We start from the raw sequence: 13,716 nt of genomic DNA on the forward strand, positions 1-13,716 counted from the left end.
ACTCAACCCAATTGTGCCAACCAAGTATAATAGAGACTCAAATCCATCTCTAATCCCTTTGGCACATCTTGGTTCACTTAAGATCATTTACCATATGCCCCAAAGACTCTTTGAGCTCCCCCTTGAGCTCTTAATCTTAGCCACCTCCCTAGGTGACTCATTTACTATGACTAGGCCACTTCGGTGCACTTCAGGTGACACTTGGCCTACAAAACTCTCCTTTTTAACCTTAGACACCTTGTCTTTGGTTAATTTTTTTTCTTGTCCTTAATCTTGGACACCTTATCCTTGCTATAATTATATGCTACCCTAGCATATTCCTTCTTATTGGCTTTGGATAACTCTCCCTTGTCCTTGGTCACACCTCCCATACCAATGTCATGTGTTACCTTAACACTTGACATCCTTTTGGTCTTGGAAAAGATTTTTATGTTTTCAAAGAGTAACTCCCCCTAAAAACATGGTCAAACTTCTATCATTGCACCAACAATGACTTAGGGTTCTTAAATAATTAGGAAAACCAAAACTCTAAGTTTTGAGGTTCAAAATTCAATAATGAAACTAAACCTCAACCGAAACTTCACTTTGATTTTTCTTAACCAATCCATACTTGTTTTCATCATGAAAACTCATGTAGACATTATTTAGGGTATACTTTATCAGAGAAAAATAGTTTTCTATGAAAATACTTCCTATTTTCAAAGATTGACACAAATTTGAAAAACTCTTGAAAACTTCAATGTTTTCTCCTAATTTGTGTTTAACTTTTCAATGATGATTACTATCAAAAGATAGTCTTCACAAAGGTTTTTCAAAAGTATTTTGAAATCATTTTCAAAACCAATATCCAACCACGTTCTTTGGGCTCAATGCACATGACTTGTACATTAGCTTTCCCAATGATTAGAAGACACATAACTATGTGTTTTGATGAACCTAAAACTCAACAAGATGCACTAGATCAACATCTTGAGTTTTGTTCACCATCTTAACATCTCACTTGTATCTAACGTGTATTAAAACTAGGGCTGCAAACGAATCGAGCCGGCTCGAAAAATATTCGATTCGTATTCGAATTTATCGAATTCGAACCGAACTCGAGCATGTTCGAACTTTTTTTCGAGCCGAACTCGAGACCAAATTATATTGTTCGAGCCGCTCGTGAGCCGCTCACGAGCATTAATATTTATTAATATAAGTTAAATATATATTAAATAAATAAATTTCGAGCCTTTCGAACCTATTTTCGAGTAATAATTCGAATAGTTCATGAACATGTTCGAATATTTCAAGCCGAATTCGAACCCGAACCCTAATTCGAACCGAACTCGAACCAAACATTTTAAATTTTTCGAGCTTCGAATCGATCTCGAACTCGAATATACCTATTTCGAGCCGAATTTGAGCCTTAAATTTTTTAGCATATTCGGCTCGATTCGATTCGTTTACACCCCTAATTAAAACACATACAAGTCACCTTATAGTTCTTTGTGAGATGTATATTTGGTCTTACCCTAAACTAAGGGATCATGCATTTCTATCTAGGCATTGTAAAAATCATGATCATCCATCTAGGATGTCACTTGATATGATCCCTCTTGTTGGGACACTTCCATATATAATAAATGCCTTTTGTCCTTAATTACATGAAAATTGACATACTGCATGATGTTTAATGGCATACATCAAAATAAGTAATTTTCAAAAGCAAAGCATGTTATAGCTACATGATGTATGTATGACATGACATGACATGATATTTTTGTATTTTTCATAATAAAATGTGAATGCTAAATATGATGTCATGGCATATGATGGGCAAACAATCATGGCAAGTTAGCATAAATAAAATTTACCTAGATTACCAATCTAAGTATTCTTAACCCTAGCTAACTCAAAATTTAATCCTACATTGCCCAATTTCATCAAGAAAATGCCAAACCCCAACTTGATATTTCTTTAATTTCTTTCTAAATTTGTGCCATTTTAAATTAAACAAATTCCTCAAAGTATGGCACATTTTACTCTTTTCAAGAGTAAATGAAATCAAATCAAGACTTAAATTTTCCTTTAACCTTCTAAGAAAATGTCAAAACCCCAACTTGGCATTTCTTATCCTTTTCTAAATGTGTCAATTTAAATTAAGTTCAAAAACCTCAAAGTTTGACACATTTTACTCTTCCAAAGAGTAAACATCTTACATTAGGACCTAGATTTTCCTTTAATTACCCTAAGAAGGTACCAAAACCCCAATTTGATATTTCTTATGGTTTTCCACATTGTGTCAATTTAATTCAAACATAATTTCTTAAGATTTGGCACATGTTACTCTTTCCAAGAGTGATAATTTGGATTAAGGTTTATATTTCCCTTACTTCCATAAGAAAATGTCAAATTCCAAATTTGGCATTACTTTTGCTTCTCTCTAGTGTGTCAATTTAAATTAGATTTAACTCCTCAAATTTTGACACATTTTGCTCTTCAAGGCTTTAATCACATTTGATTAAATCATGAGTTTTCTCTTAATTCCTTAAGAAAGTATCAAAATGCTAACTTGATTTTTCTTATACTTTTCTTAAGTGTGCCAAGTTAGATTAAATTCAACTCTTCAAATTTTGGCACATATATTATTCTTTCAAAGAGTAACCCTACAATCCTTTTCATTTTCACAGGTTAACAATAACCTTGAAAATGCTCTCAAGTGTCAACTTTAACAAGTTTGGGTTAACTACGCTTCCAATTGGAGTTGACACTCTCTAAACCTATCTAGGGTGTAGAGAATATGCTCCTAGGAACCCACAACCTATTGGTGCTCCTTGGATGCTCTAGATACTCACTAGGGATGACTTCCCTAGATACCTTCCTAAGGACCTTTCTAGGCTTCTTAGAAGCCTTGGTCACCTCTACTAGGTCACTTCGAGGAATAACTTCCCTTGTAACCTTCTTTGTGACTTTATTAGACTTCTTAGAAGTCTTAGTCACATTTGTCTTGTCAAAGTACTCTTAGGGATTCCTTCCCTAGTATCTTTGACTTGACCTCTACACCTATGTAGACCTGACCACGGTTCGGAACCGACGGTTCGACGGTTCGGAACCGCCGGTTCGACGGTTCCAGGCAGGTCGACCCTTAACCTTAACCGCCCAAGACGGTTACGGTTCACGGTTCAGAACCGCCGGTTCACGGTTCGGTTCACGGTTCGTCACGGTTCGTCACGGTTCAAGATTAATATGTTAATAAAAATTAAAAATTAAAAATTAAACATTAAACATTAAAAATTAGAAATTAAAATTTATTAAAAAAAGGGCTTGCACTTATTTAAGTTGCCTACGTATCCCTTTAGGGGAATCAAAGCCCACGTAGTTCTTTTACATTTTTATCCTTTTACATTTTCATTCACTTCCATTTCCTGTTCCTGTCGTATTTGTTCCTTCAGTATCAAAATCTTCAACTTCGTCATCTGAAAGTTGCATTCCTTGGATTCTTTTCTCCGCTCTGGTCCAATCGTCCGGAATGCTTGGGCTTCCAATGAGTCGGGAGACAAAGTTGATCGTCGTTCATCTAATATGTTGCCGCCGGCACTGAACGTCTGCTCCACAGCAATAGTTGACACTGGACAAGCTAATATTTCTTTGGCGATCACGGAGAGGACGGGAAAACTTTGAGTTTTCTGTGACCACCACTTTAAGATATCAAAGTTTTCGCTATCCGCTTCATTAAAATCAAAAGAAGTCGTAAAATAATTCTCAAGTTCCTGTGTGGAACTTGAGGATCCTCGTGGACGTTTTGTCCGTTCTTTTAATAAGAGTTGTGCTTTTGTAAGTTTTAAATTACTACTAGTAGTTTGTTGAATTTCAGAAATATTAATTTGTGTTCCATATTTTGCATAATATTGATTATAAATATCATATAAATAAATTCTAACATTATATATAATATTAATTGGATCAGGGGAAGAAGAATCTTTAATTGGAATTAAAGCATCATAATATAAAGTTAACATTTCTTGTAAAACTTCTAATTTAAATCTAGGATCTAAAGCAAATGCAATTAAATAAATTTCAGGAATTAAATAAAAATATTTTTCCCATTTAGTTTTCATAGCTAAGATGCAAGGAGATAAAGATTCATTATTAATATGTTCATTTAAAACTAATACTATATTAGAAAAATTTTCTAAAACTAATTGAGCAGTGGGATAATAAACACCGGAAAGTTGTTCGGTTGCATCATTAAATACTTTTAAAATTTCACAAATACTACTACAAATATTCCATTGTTGTGAAAATAAATATATATTAGCATTAGTGTTTTGTGCAAAAATGAACATAATAATTCTGTATATTGAAATGAATCTTGTAATAATTGGTATGTTGAATTCCAACGTGTTGGTACATCACGTGGAAATTTTTTAGGTCTCATTCCATTAATTTTACAAACCCTACCCCATTGTTTCATTATAGATGGATGAGACCATAAATAAGAAATTGCAATTCTAATTGGTTTAATATAACTTTCTAAAATTTTTAAACCATCTTGAACACATAAATTTAAAACATGGCATACACAACGAATATGAAAAAATAAACCTCCAATAATAGGTTGACAAACAAATTTTAGATCATCTATACAAGCGGTATTAGAACTAGCATTATCTAATGATATTGAAAATATTTTATGAGTTAAACCATATTCTTCTAAAATTAAACATAATAATTGTGCGATATTATGAGCATTATGTGATTCATCAAAAACTCTATAAGCTAATAATCTTTTTGGAGATTCCAAGAGTTATCGATCCAATGGCAAGTCACACCCATATACGAATGTGTTTGCCAATGATCACTCCAAATATCGGAACATAAAGAAACTTTATTATCTAATTTACTAAATTCATCAATTAAATTCTTTTTCCTTGTTTTACTAATTTTTTAATTGTACGAGTAAGTGTAGTCCTAGGAACACGTTTAGCACATGGATTAAGAGATTCTTTACAAAAATCTTCAAATGTGCATTTAGATCCAAAACTAAAAGAAAGATGTTCTACGAAACTAAATTTAGCTAATGATTCTCTTAATTTATTATCCGAATATAAAAATAAACCTGAATCAGTACTACCGCTAGTTGAAGAAAATCTTGATAATTGTGTTTGAGAACGGTCGAGTCCATATTCCGTCGAGTGCTTCGTTTCTACATGTCGTTTCAACGACCCATAGGCACTGTCAGCTTATAATTTGTAGGAAGCATTGTAGTGCTTACATTTTGCACACATTTCTCCCGATGGAAGAGTGATCTTCTCAAAATATTTAGTGAAAATAGAAGACTGTAGAGGAGGAAGTTCCCGAACCTTAGAAGTAATTGCATCGGTACTTCTTTGCGTTTCGAATGTTGGATTCAGAATGTGCTCGATCTCATCATCGGTGGATTGAATGTTGGGGTCCTCCTCCCGCGGATTCATTATTTGCTTTCCCTTCCGAGCTCGAGATGATGCACCTCCGCGGCCTCCTTCCATTGTAATTGAAAACGAAAGCGTGTAGAGATTAGAGAATACGAAAATGAGATTAAGAGTAGAGAAGATGTGTGTGAAAAATGATGAAATAAGCTCTCTATTTATAGAGTTTTGATAGTAACGGACACTAAATCATAGCCATTGATCAAAAAACGGTCAAATGATCCTAACCGTTGAAAAAAAATACCTAAAAAACCCTCCCAACGGCTGCGAACCGCCGGTTCCAACGGCTATGAACCGCCGGTTAACCGGCGGTTCAAGCCGTTTAAAAAAAAAAAAAAAAAAAAAATTCTGCGGCTGAACCGCCGGTTCAACCCGCCGGTTTTACATCCAATGAACCGGAACAGGCCCGGCAACTTGCCGAGCCGGTTCCGGTTCGACCCGACGAACCGGGTCAACGGGCAACCGGCCCGTTGACCCGGTTACGGGCCCGGGCCGGGTCCGGGCCAGACCCGGCCCGGGGTCGGGTCTACACCTATGGTTGACCCCATAGCTATATGGAACCCTATGAAAGGAAGTCACATCCTCCTTGGCTTTAGGTTTGTATCCCAAACCCCTATCGCCATTGGATGGCTCTTGTCTAGCTTTGCCTAGGTTATGCTCATTTTGCCCCCTAAGCATATTTTTCATTCTTGCTAAGATCTTTTCTAAATGATCAAGTCTTGTCCTCAAGACTTGATTTTCACTCCATAAATCCCTAGATTTTGGTTTTTCATTTAATCTTTGAGCATTTCTATTTTTAGGCTTATATCTAAAATCCTTTGTGTTATTGCCTAAGTTGTTATTTACCTTCCTAACCTTAGGTGTGGTAAATCTAGCATGAGGAGGAATATATTTATCCTTAAGGTTATCATGCCTCCTATTCTCATGATAAATAGCATTAAGATGATAAGAGTTATTTCTAGCATGTTTTTTATCATGTGTCAATGGAATGGATTCATTAAATGATACCTTAGTTTTTACCTTGGAAGCTCCCTTCTTCTCCCACTTCTTCAAGTGCGCCAATTTCTTGATCTCTCCTCTCCTTGGGCACTTTGTGTGGTAGTGACCTCACTCACCACATGTAAAGCACCTAATGTGCTTCTTCTCCTTCTTCTTCTTCCTACAACTCACATTAGTTTCTAAATTAACTTTAGTGAGTTTAGGGTTTACCTCCTTTACCTTCTTGAGCGAAGGACACCTACTCTTGTAGTGCCCCATCTTACCACACTCAAAACATTTGATGTGGTCCTTTATGCTCTTCTTGGTAGTTGAGGTAGAGGGTTGAGCTTCCAAGATCTCCTTTTCCTTGGATTTCTCTTCTTCCTCTTCACTTGAAGATGTGGACTCTTCCACTTCTTCATCTCTTGAGGATGTGGAAGATCTCTCCTCTTCCACCTCTTCCTTCTCTTTCTCTTCCTCCTCTTCCTTTTCCTCCTCGAATGTTGACCTCTTGTCAACATCGGATTGGTCCTTCTCTTCTTGGACCAATGAGTCATTCTCCTTGGGCTCTTCCACTCGTTGGATTTTTATAGTGTCTTCATGATAGGTAATGATCTTTTTCCAAAGATCACTTGCATTTGTGGTTTCACCTACACTCAACAAAATATTAGATGGTAGTAAATTATGCAAAATTTTCGTTACCTCCTTGTCCGCCTCCGATTGCTCTCGTTGCTCTTCGGTCTAATGCCGAGGTCGGAGGCGTTTACCCTTCTTGTCCGTAGGATCTTCAAATGGGTCACTCAAGACAACCCATTGGTTTCAATTCGTTTGGAACCATGTCTCCAATCGCTTCCTCCAATAATTGAAGTCTTCTTTGTCGTACGGAGGTGGAATTCGGATATCCCATCCAGCGGTCCTTCGGACTCCATCTTCTTCTTCCTCTAGATTCTTGCTCTCTTGGCGGTTAGTCCATAGAAGAACGACCTCACTCTGATACCACTTGTTGGGGCCGATGTGCCCGCTAGAGGGGGGTGAATAGCGTCTCACCCAAATCGATGACTTCCTATGTATTCGTTAGTTGCACAGCGGAATAATACGAAACTAAATATGAATATGAAAGTTAAAGACAAAGAAAGGAAATGCAAACCAATGCACGTCAATGTAACGTGGTTCGGAGATAACTTGCTCCTACTCCACGGCTATCCGTAAGGTGGACGATCTCGATCCTTTGGTGGATTAACCCTCGGCAAACTTCGGCTACTCAAGCAACTCCTTGTGGGTGGAGAAACCTCACCACAACACCAACCAAGAACACTTGGACACAAGAAAACCTTGAGCACGTTTGGTGACTACTAATTAGGCTTTAACCAAGTCTAATTTTGTCACCTTGACCGGCCATACCAAGCTCCTTCTTATAGAGCTTGGAACAAATCAGCAACCTGATTTGCCCATTACCAGTCGACTGGTCCATGCACTAGTCGACTGCTACAGTAATGCTACAGTAACGCTACAGTAATGCTGCAGTGACGCTACAGTAAAACCCTAAAACTAGGATTTTACTCCGAGTACAATCTCTCATGCACTCGTCCTCGCCCGACCAACCTAGACCTAGCCTTCTAGCCTCCTCCATCAGCCTCGCGTCCCTTGGATGTCTCCCCATCCTTCACGTCTTGCCTTCTGGAGCTTCCTTCTGCCTTGTCTATATTGTCGGGTCTTCCTTTGCCAAGAGGATCCTCACCTCCGAGACTTCATCCATTGCCAAGTCACACTTGGACTTACGTTGCCAAGACTATATGCTTGGACTTACACCGCCAAGACTCATTCATGGACTTTCCTCCTTTACCAAGATCACACTTGGGCTTTCCTTGTTGTACCTATATCCTGCACACTCACAATGCATATCAAATACAACAATAAACCTAACTTAAACCTTTGCCCAAACATCAAAACCTAGGGCACCTAGATTGCTTCAACAGTACCAAGATAAGAGGGGCAGTTCTATGGATCCGGGGAGAGAGTCAATCGTCGGACTTGAAGGACTCGAGCATCAGAGTGGTCGTGTCAAGGTTCGGTCAGATGTGGGATATGTATTATGTGTGTGCGTATATGCACTTGCGGAATCGAGCTCCCTTTTATATCCTCTCCTAGAAAAGAGGCATGAACCCTACGTTTAGGTCATGGAGTTGTCATGTAGGTCCATATGCACCCAATCGCTCCACGTCTACCGCTTATTATGATATCCATGTTCCCCATGATGAGGGAGACTAATAACCGCATCCGGAGGTACCCGGAGGTATTTGGAATAAGTCAAGCTGAAGGAGGTCGGACGTGGCCCAATAGAGGGAGGTTGGGTGTGGTCGAGCAAAAGGGGTCGGACATGGCCGATCCAAAGGAGGTCGGATGTGGCCAAGCCGAAGGAGGTCGGGTGCGGTCGAGCTAAATGGGTTGGATGTGGCCAATCTAAGGAGGTCTGACATGACCAATCTGAGGGGGCCTAGCATGGCCAAACTGAAGAGTGTTAGATTTGGAGGGATGTCCTAAGGCAATCATCTTATGATGTTACTATTTATTTGATAAATTTAGATCTAGTATTTGAGTGCATATTATATGTTTGAACAGTCTTAAACTCATTTACTGAATATCCGTAATATAATTCATAGCATGAGAGAATTTGTGTTTGAATCACAACTTGTGATTATCTTTACATGTGCAATTATGAACGTATTGTAATTTCCCTAGTACTCTTTGGTTTGACTAAGCAGCTATTTCTCACTAGCTGGAGACATTGGAATGTTGAGAGTTAAATGTGGATGCTAGTTATGATAACTAGTCCATTGGAGTGACCTACTATAAGATTTCATATGGTTCTCTACATATATGAATATATCTGTGAAGTTCTTAATGTAGCCCGAGTGCAAGTTTTCTTAGACTTAAGGTATACAAGTCACTTTGGTCATGGAGGCTTATAGTTTGACATCTTAAACAAGCATCTCCTTGGAGGTGTGGACCCGAGATGATTTGATATTAAGTTAAAGTGCTCGAAAGTGTTTGGATAGCCCATAGATGATTCACCACTCCTTATAAGGAGACGTATACCCTATCACCACTCGTTAGGATTATTACTCAAAGTCTTTGGTCAAAGCATCACATGTTAAGAGTATGAGACTCTTGCACACATATACAAGTAATTTGAATCTGTAAAATGAGGAAGTATTACTTGGGCTAGGTATGATGTAGTCAGCCTAGTGGAGACTGACATATAAATTATGTCCTGAACCAAGTAGGTATAAGATGAGTAAGGAATAAAGCACGACTCACTGTAGCTGCTAAAGGGTTCAGAATTAGTTTTGAGATAAACTATGATTTGAAGATTTTTCAATTAATTGGGGATTATGATGTACTACTAAGTATCACTCATGATCATTCTATAATTAAGTAGTTAATTATGGATGGTCAAGATAAACTGATAACCTATTGGGTCACATGCACTACGGGTCTCTAAAAGACATAAAATAAGTTAGAAAATGGGATTCTCATATCAAGAGATAAATATTTGATTGGATCATACATAGGACAAATATGAAAATATTTGTCGAAACGGAAGCATGAATGAACCACATCTCTTATGAAAGAGTTGGATCCTATTTAGTTTAGTCATGAACCAATATAGTTTACCCATGAACTAACTTGATTTAGTTGTGAACCAAACCAAGGGGTTAATGGATTAATTTTTTGTTAAGGTATAATGAGTTGGATTTGAGCTTTCTAATCCAACTCATTAAAGAGGACTATATATTGATATGGCTAAGAGAGAATTAATACACAATTCATTATTAGCTTGATTAGGTTTTGAAAACCTAAACCTAATACCTCTCTCTCGCTCTCCCTTGCCACCAACCTCAACAAGAGGGGCTCCTTTTGTTACCGTGAGCCACCTAAAGGAAGAAGATCTTCCTTTTACTTCTTTTTCCTTTTCTTGATCCTTCTCCTTCACTCATGGCTAGTACCTTCCGAATGTGAAGCTTGTTCTCTTGGAGGTGTCTTGAAGAGCTCAGCGTGGATACGAATAAAGGCGAGGTTCGATAACGTCGTAAAAGGTTGATGCCCTTCTCGTTATAGGTCATCCGTAAGGTATACCAAGAATAATTGTTATTCTATCTCTTTTGTTTTATGATCTTGACTGCGCAATTGTATTTTACATATGTGTGATGTAATAAATTAGTTTATTTATCTTTAAGTCTTCCGCTATATATGTTTACGAAATGTGTTTTTAACACACATCGCATTGGACATATCCCATTAAAAAGATCTAGCGTGGATGAGCTGAGGAGGTCTAGGCATGTCTTAACCTACTCGCCAGGGCTATAGTGCTTCGTTGGACTTGCTTTAGGTCAGCCTTGAACAAAGCCAACCTCTTTTTCTTCTTAACTTACAACTTAACTTTTGACCGATCTTGGTCCAAGTGTGATCATCCTTGCTCCCTTTAAGCAGAGCAACAAGCAACTTATGTTTCTCAAGTAAAACAAGAAGCTACTAAGACAAATAAAAAATTACAAATACTGTTGGATCAAATTGCAGCATTCATTAGCCAACTACAAGCATAAGGCTCCAATGAGGAGATGGATTGTAGGGCTTATGACATGCCTGACCCTCATTCCACTTCTCTATAAGACTCCTCTGATTTTTTATGCTATGGTGTTATAGTTGTAGATAATTCTAATTTTGATGATATTGTTGTTATAAATTCTAGATGTAAAATTTTAGCTATGTTATAGGAATTGATGTTGTTGATGATGAAAGTGTAGGAACTTGTACGATGAAAGCAATGTCCCAAGAATCACCTCTTTTAGTTGCATCATCACCTGAACTAGATATTGAAGAAGAGAGTGTAGGGACTTGTGCAGGGGAGATAAGGACCCAAGAATCACTTCTTTCAATTATACCAACCTGAGCCAAATCTAAAACTATAAGAGGAAGTCACATCTACTCTTCTAGAACCTCCAGATATCTTACAACACTGTAAGTTTAGTATTTCTTCAGATTTTTTTTTTAAAATTCCATGAAGGTACCTATAATTGATGTTATTGGATGTGATTCATTTTTCGATGCATGCTTAGAGATTGATTCTATTTCATCTCTTCTTTTCCCCACATGCGTATGGGAGGTGAGTTCTTTCCCTGGCCTTGTACGTTCTATGGAACCCCCTCCAACCGCCTGGAATGAAATAGAAAATGGTTGAGGAAGCAACACTCACTTCAGCTTGGAATATTCCACTTTCAGGTTGGATTGTACACCTCAACCAACTCCAACCACCAAGAAGGACCCCTCCCCCATTACCGGCGTAGCTTCTACTTCTAAATCTCCTATGACTGCCTGGAATAAAAGGGAGTCTGTTCCTTGTTTTTCTTTTCACTTTATACTTTTCTTTATTTTTACACTTTGTTTTCATAGTTTGCTTTATACTTTGCACTTTGGTTTTATTTTGAAATAATTGCCTATGCATTCCTAGTAATAATGCCTTGAGAATCATAAAAGCTAATTAAATTTGACTGCCAAGTTTGGGATATTTTTGCATGAGTGAGTCTCTTACTTGCATTTGGTTATGTGTGTGGCGATGAATTCTATCTTGATTGATTGAGTGTGATAGACAAAATTACCTAGTGAGGACCACTTACGTGCCTATTATTGATCTTTTCTTTTATATGAAGGCACTCATGGCAATTGATACTCAAGAACTTACTATGCTTTTTTTTTTGAAACTATAGTAATATATGCATGCATGAAAATAATGAAGGATATTTGTCACTCTTGTTTCCTCATAATTTCTAATTTTCTTCCCCATAATATTTTTTTAAAAAATATATCTAGCATTCTTAACTTTGATCATCTTTGCTTGCCCTATCTTCTTGAGAGTTTTGGTCGAAGACTTAGTAAGTTATTTTGTTTGAGATGGTTAAACTTTAAGTGTGGGGGAGAGGTTGCTTATGATCAAGGAGTTTAAAAAACTTTGGAGAGTTTCATAAATGTTGAATTTTGATTTGGTGCGTGATGAGGGAGTCTCATATTTTATCTAGGTCTTGTTAGCTTATGTATGGCTGTGCAGTAAGAAAAACTATTTGTTATTGATATTTGATGTTCTGGTTAGAGAAAGTTTGAAAGTAGGGAAACTGGATTGGTGGTAGGATGAGCTACTGAAAGAAAAAGAAATGGAGAATGTGAAAGTGTTGTGAAGTGTTCAACCATGACTGAAATACCTCCTACTATTCCATCTTTAGTATCAATTGAGTTTTACTTTGAAGTGTTAGCTAGAGCCCTAGAGCCAATCATTTGATGATTGTATTTTGGACTTATTGTATCATATTCTATATAAATAAAGGCATTTTGATTTTGGTTATTATACTTACTTGTATTGGTGCCAAATAAACTAAGTATAATAATGTCCTTGAGTAGACGGTTCTCACCTATACCAATCGGTTAGTTGAACCGATAGTGAGATGATATAGGGAACATGTTACGCTCCGCAAGTGTACGGAAATGTCGCAAGTAATATAAAAGATTATCGTATCCACAGGGACTGGAATAAGCACTAGAAATGCCTCAATGCGAATTAGCTAAACAACTATCCAATTGTTTCAAATGCAAAGTGAAGGTAAACAAATCTAATATTAAAGATCAACAAACAAGAGTTTAGTGTTTTGGGTTATGATAAGGGGAGATTCTAGGAGTTTCGGTTTCTTTGTAAGATTTCTTGAATGTAAATGGTTCACCAATTCTTATCCCTCAATTGCCAAACACTTGTAGAAAATTGCCGGTTCTCTCTTGCAATAGATAACCGGCTAAGGACTGAGAAATGTATCTAAATATGATCAATTAGACGTGAACCTACGTTGTCCTTACACAGAAGCGCACCTATTACTATGCCTTCCTCGGATATCAACATAGAAGCCCACAACTTATTAATCTATCAAGATACAAGAAACTAATCACAAGATCCATCCTACTCTCTTGAATATTCCTATTTCCTCTTCAAGATTATCTCTCAAACGTCCTTACACGGGCTTGCACCTGTCACGTGGATTCCTCGGATGATCGAGTGAGAGTTTATCTTTACTAAGTCCACAAGAAATCCAAACAATCAATCAAGAATGAGAATTAAGCACAAATCACCATTAATCATTCAAGATCTAATTGATACAAGCAAGACAATGTCATTGAAACAAGAAATTGGCAAATCCATAAGAGATTACATCAATCCATCATATAAATACTCCCTTAATCCTAGAATACA

General features: G+C 37.3%; 1 protein-coding gene across 1 annotated transcript in view; it reads left to right on the forward strand.

The window, feature by feature from the left end:
• LOC121975221 (F-box/LRR-repeat protein 14-like) overlaps positions 1-11,252 on the forward strand; it is a 38,727-nt gene extending 27,475 nt beyond the window's left edge. Inside the window, exon 4 of the mRNA XM_042526732.1 lies at positions 11,234-11,252. The gene's annotated coding sequence lies outside the window, so the exon portion shown is untranslated. The remainder of the gene's footprint in view (positions 1-11,233) is intronic.
• Positions 11,253-13,716: the final 2,464 nt, after the last annotated feature.

Source organism: Zingiber officinale, chromosome 4B (assembly GCF_018446385.1).
Source record: "Zingiber officinale cultivar Zhangliang chromosome 4B, Zo_v1.1, whole genome shotgun sequence".
Taxonomy (NCBI): domain Eukaryota; kingdom Viridiplantae; phylum Streptophyta; class Magnoliopsida; order Zingiberales; family Zingiberaceae; genus Zingiber; species Zingiber officinale.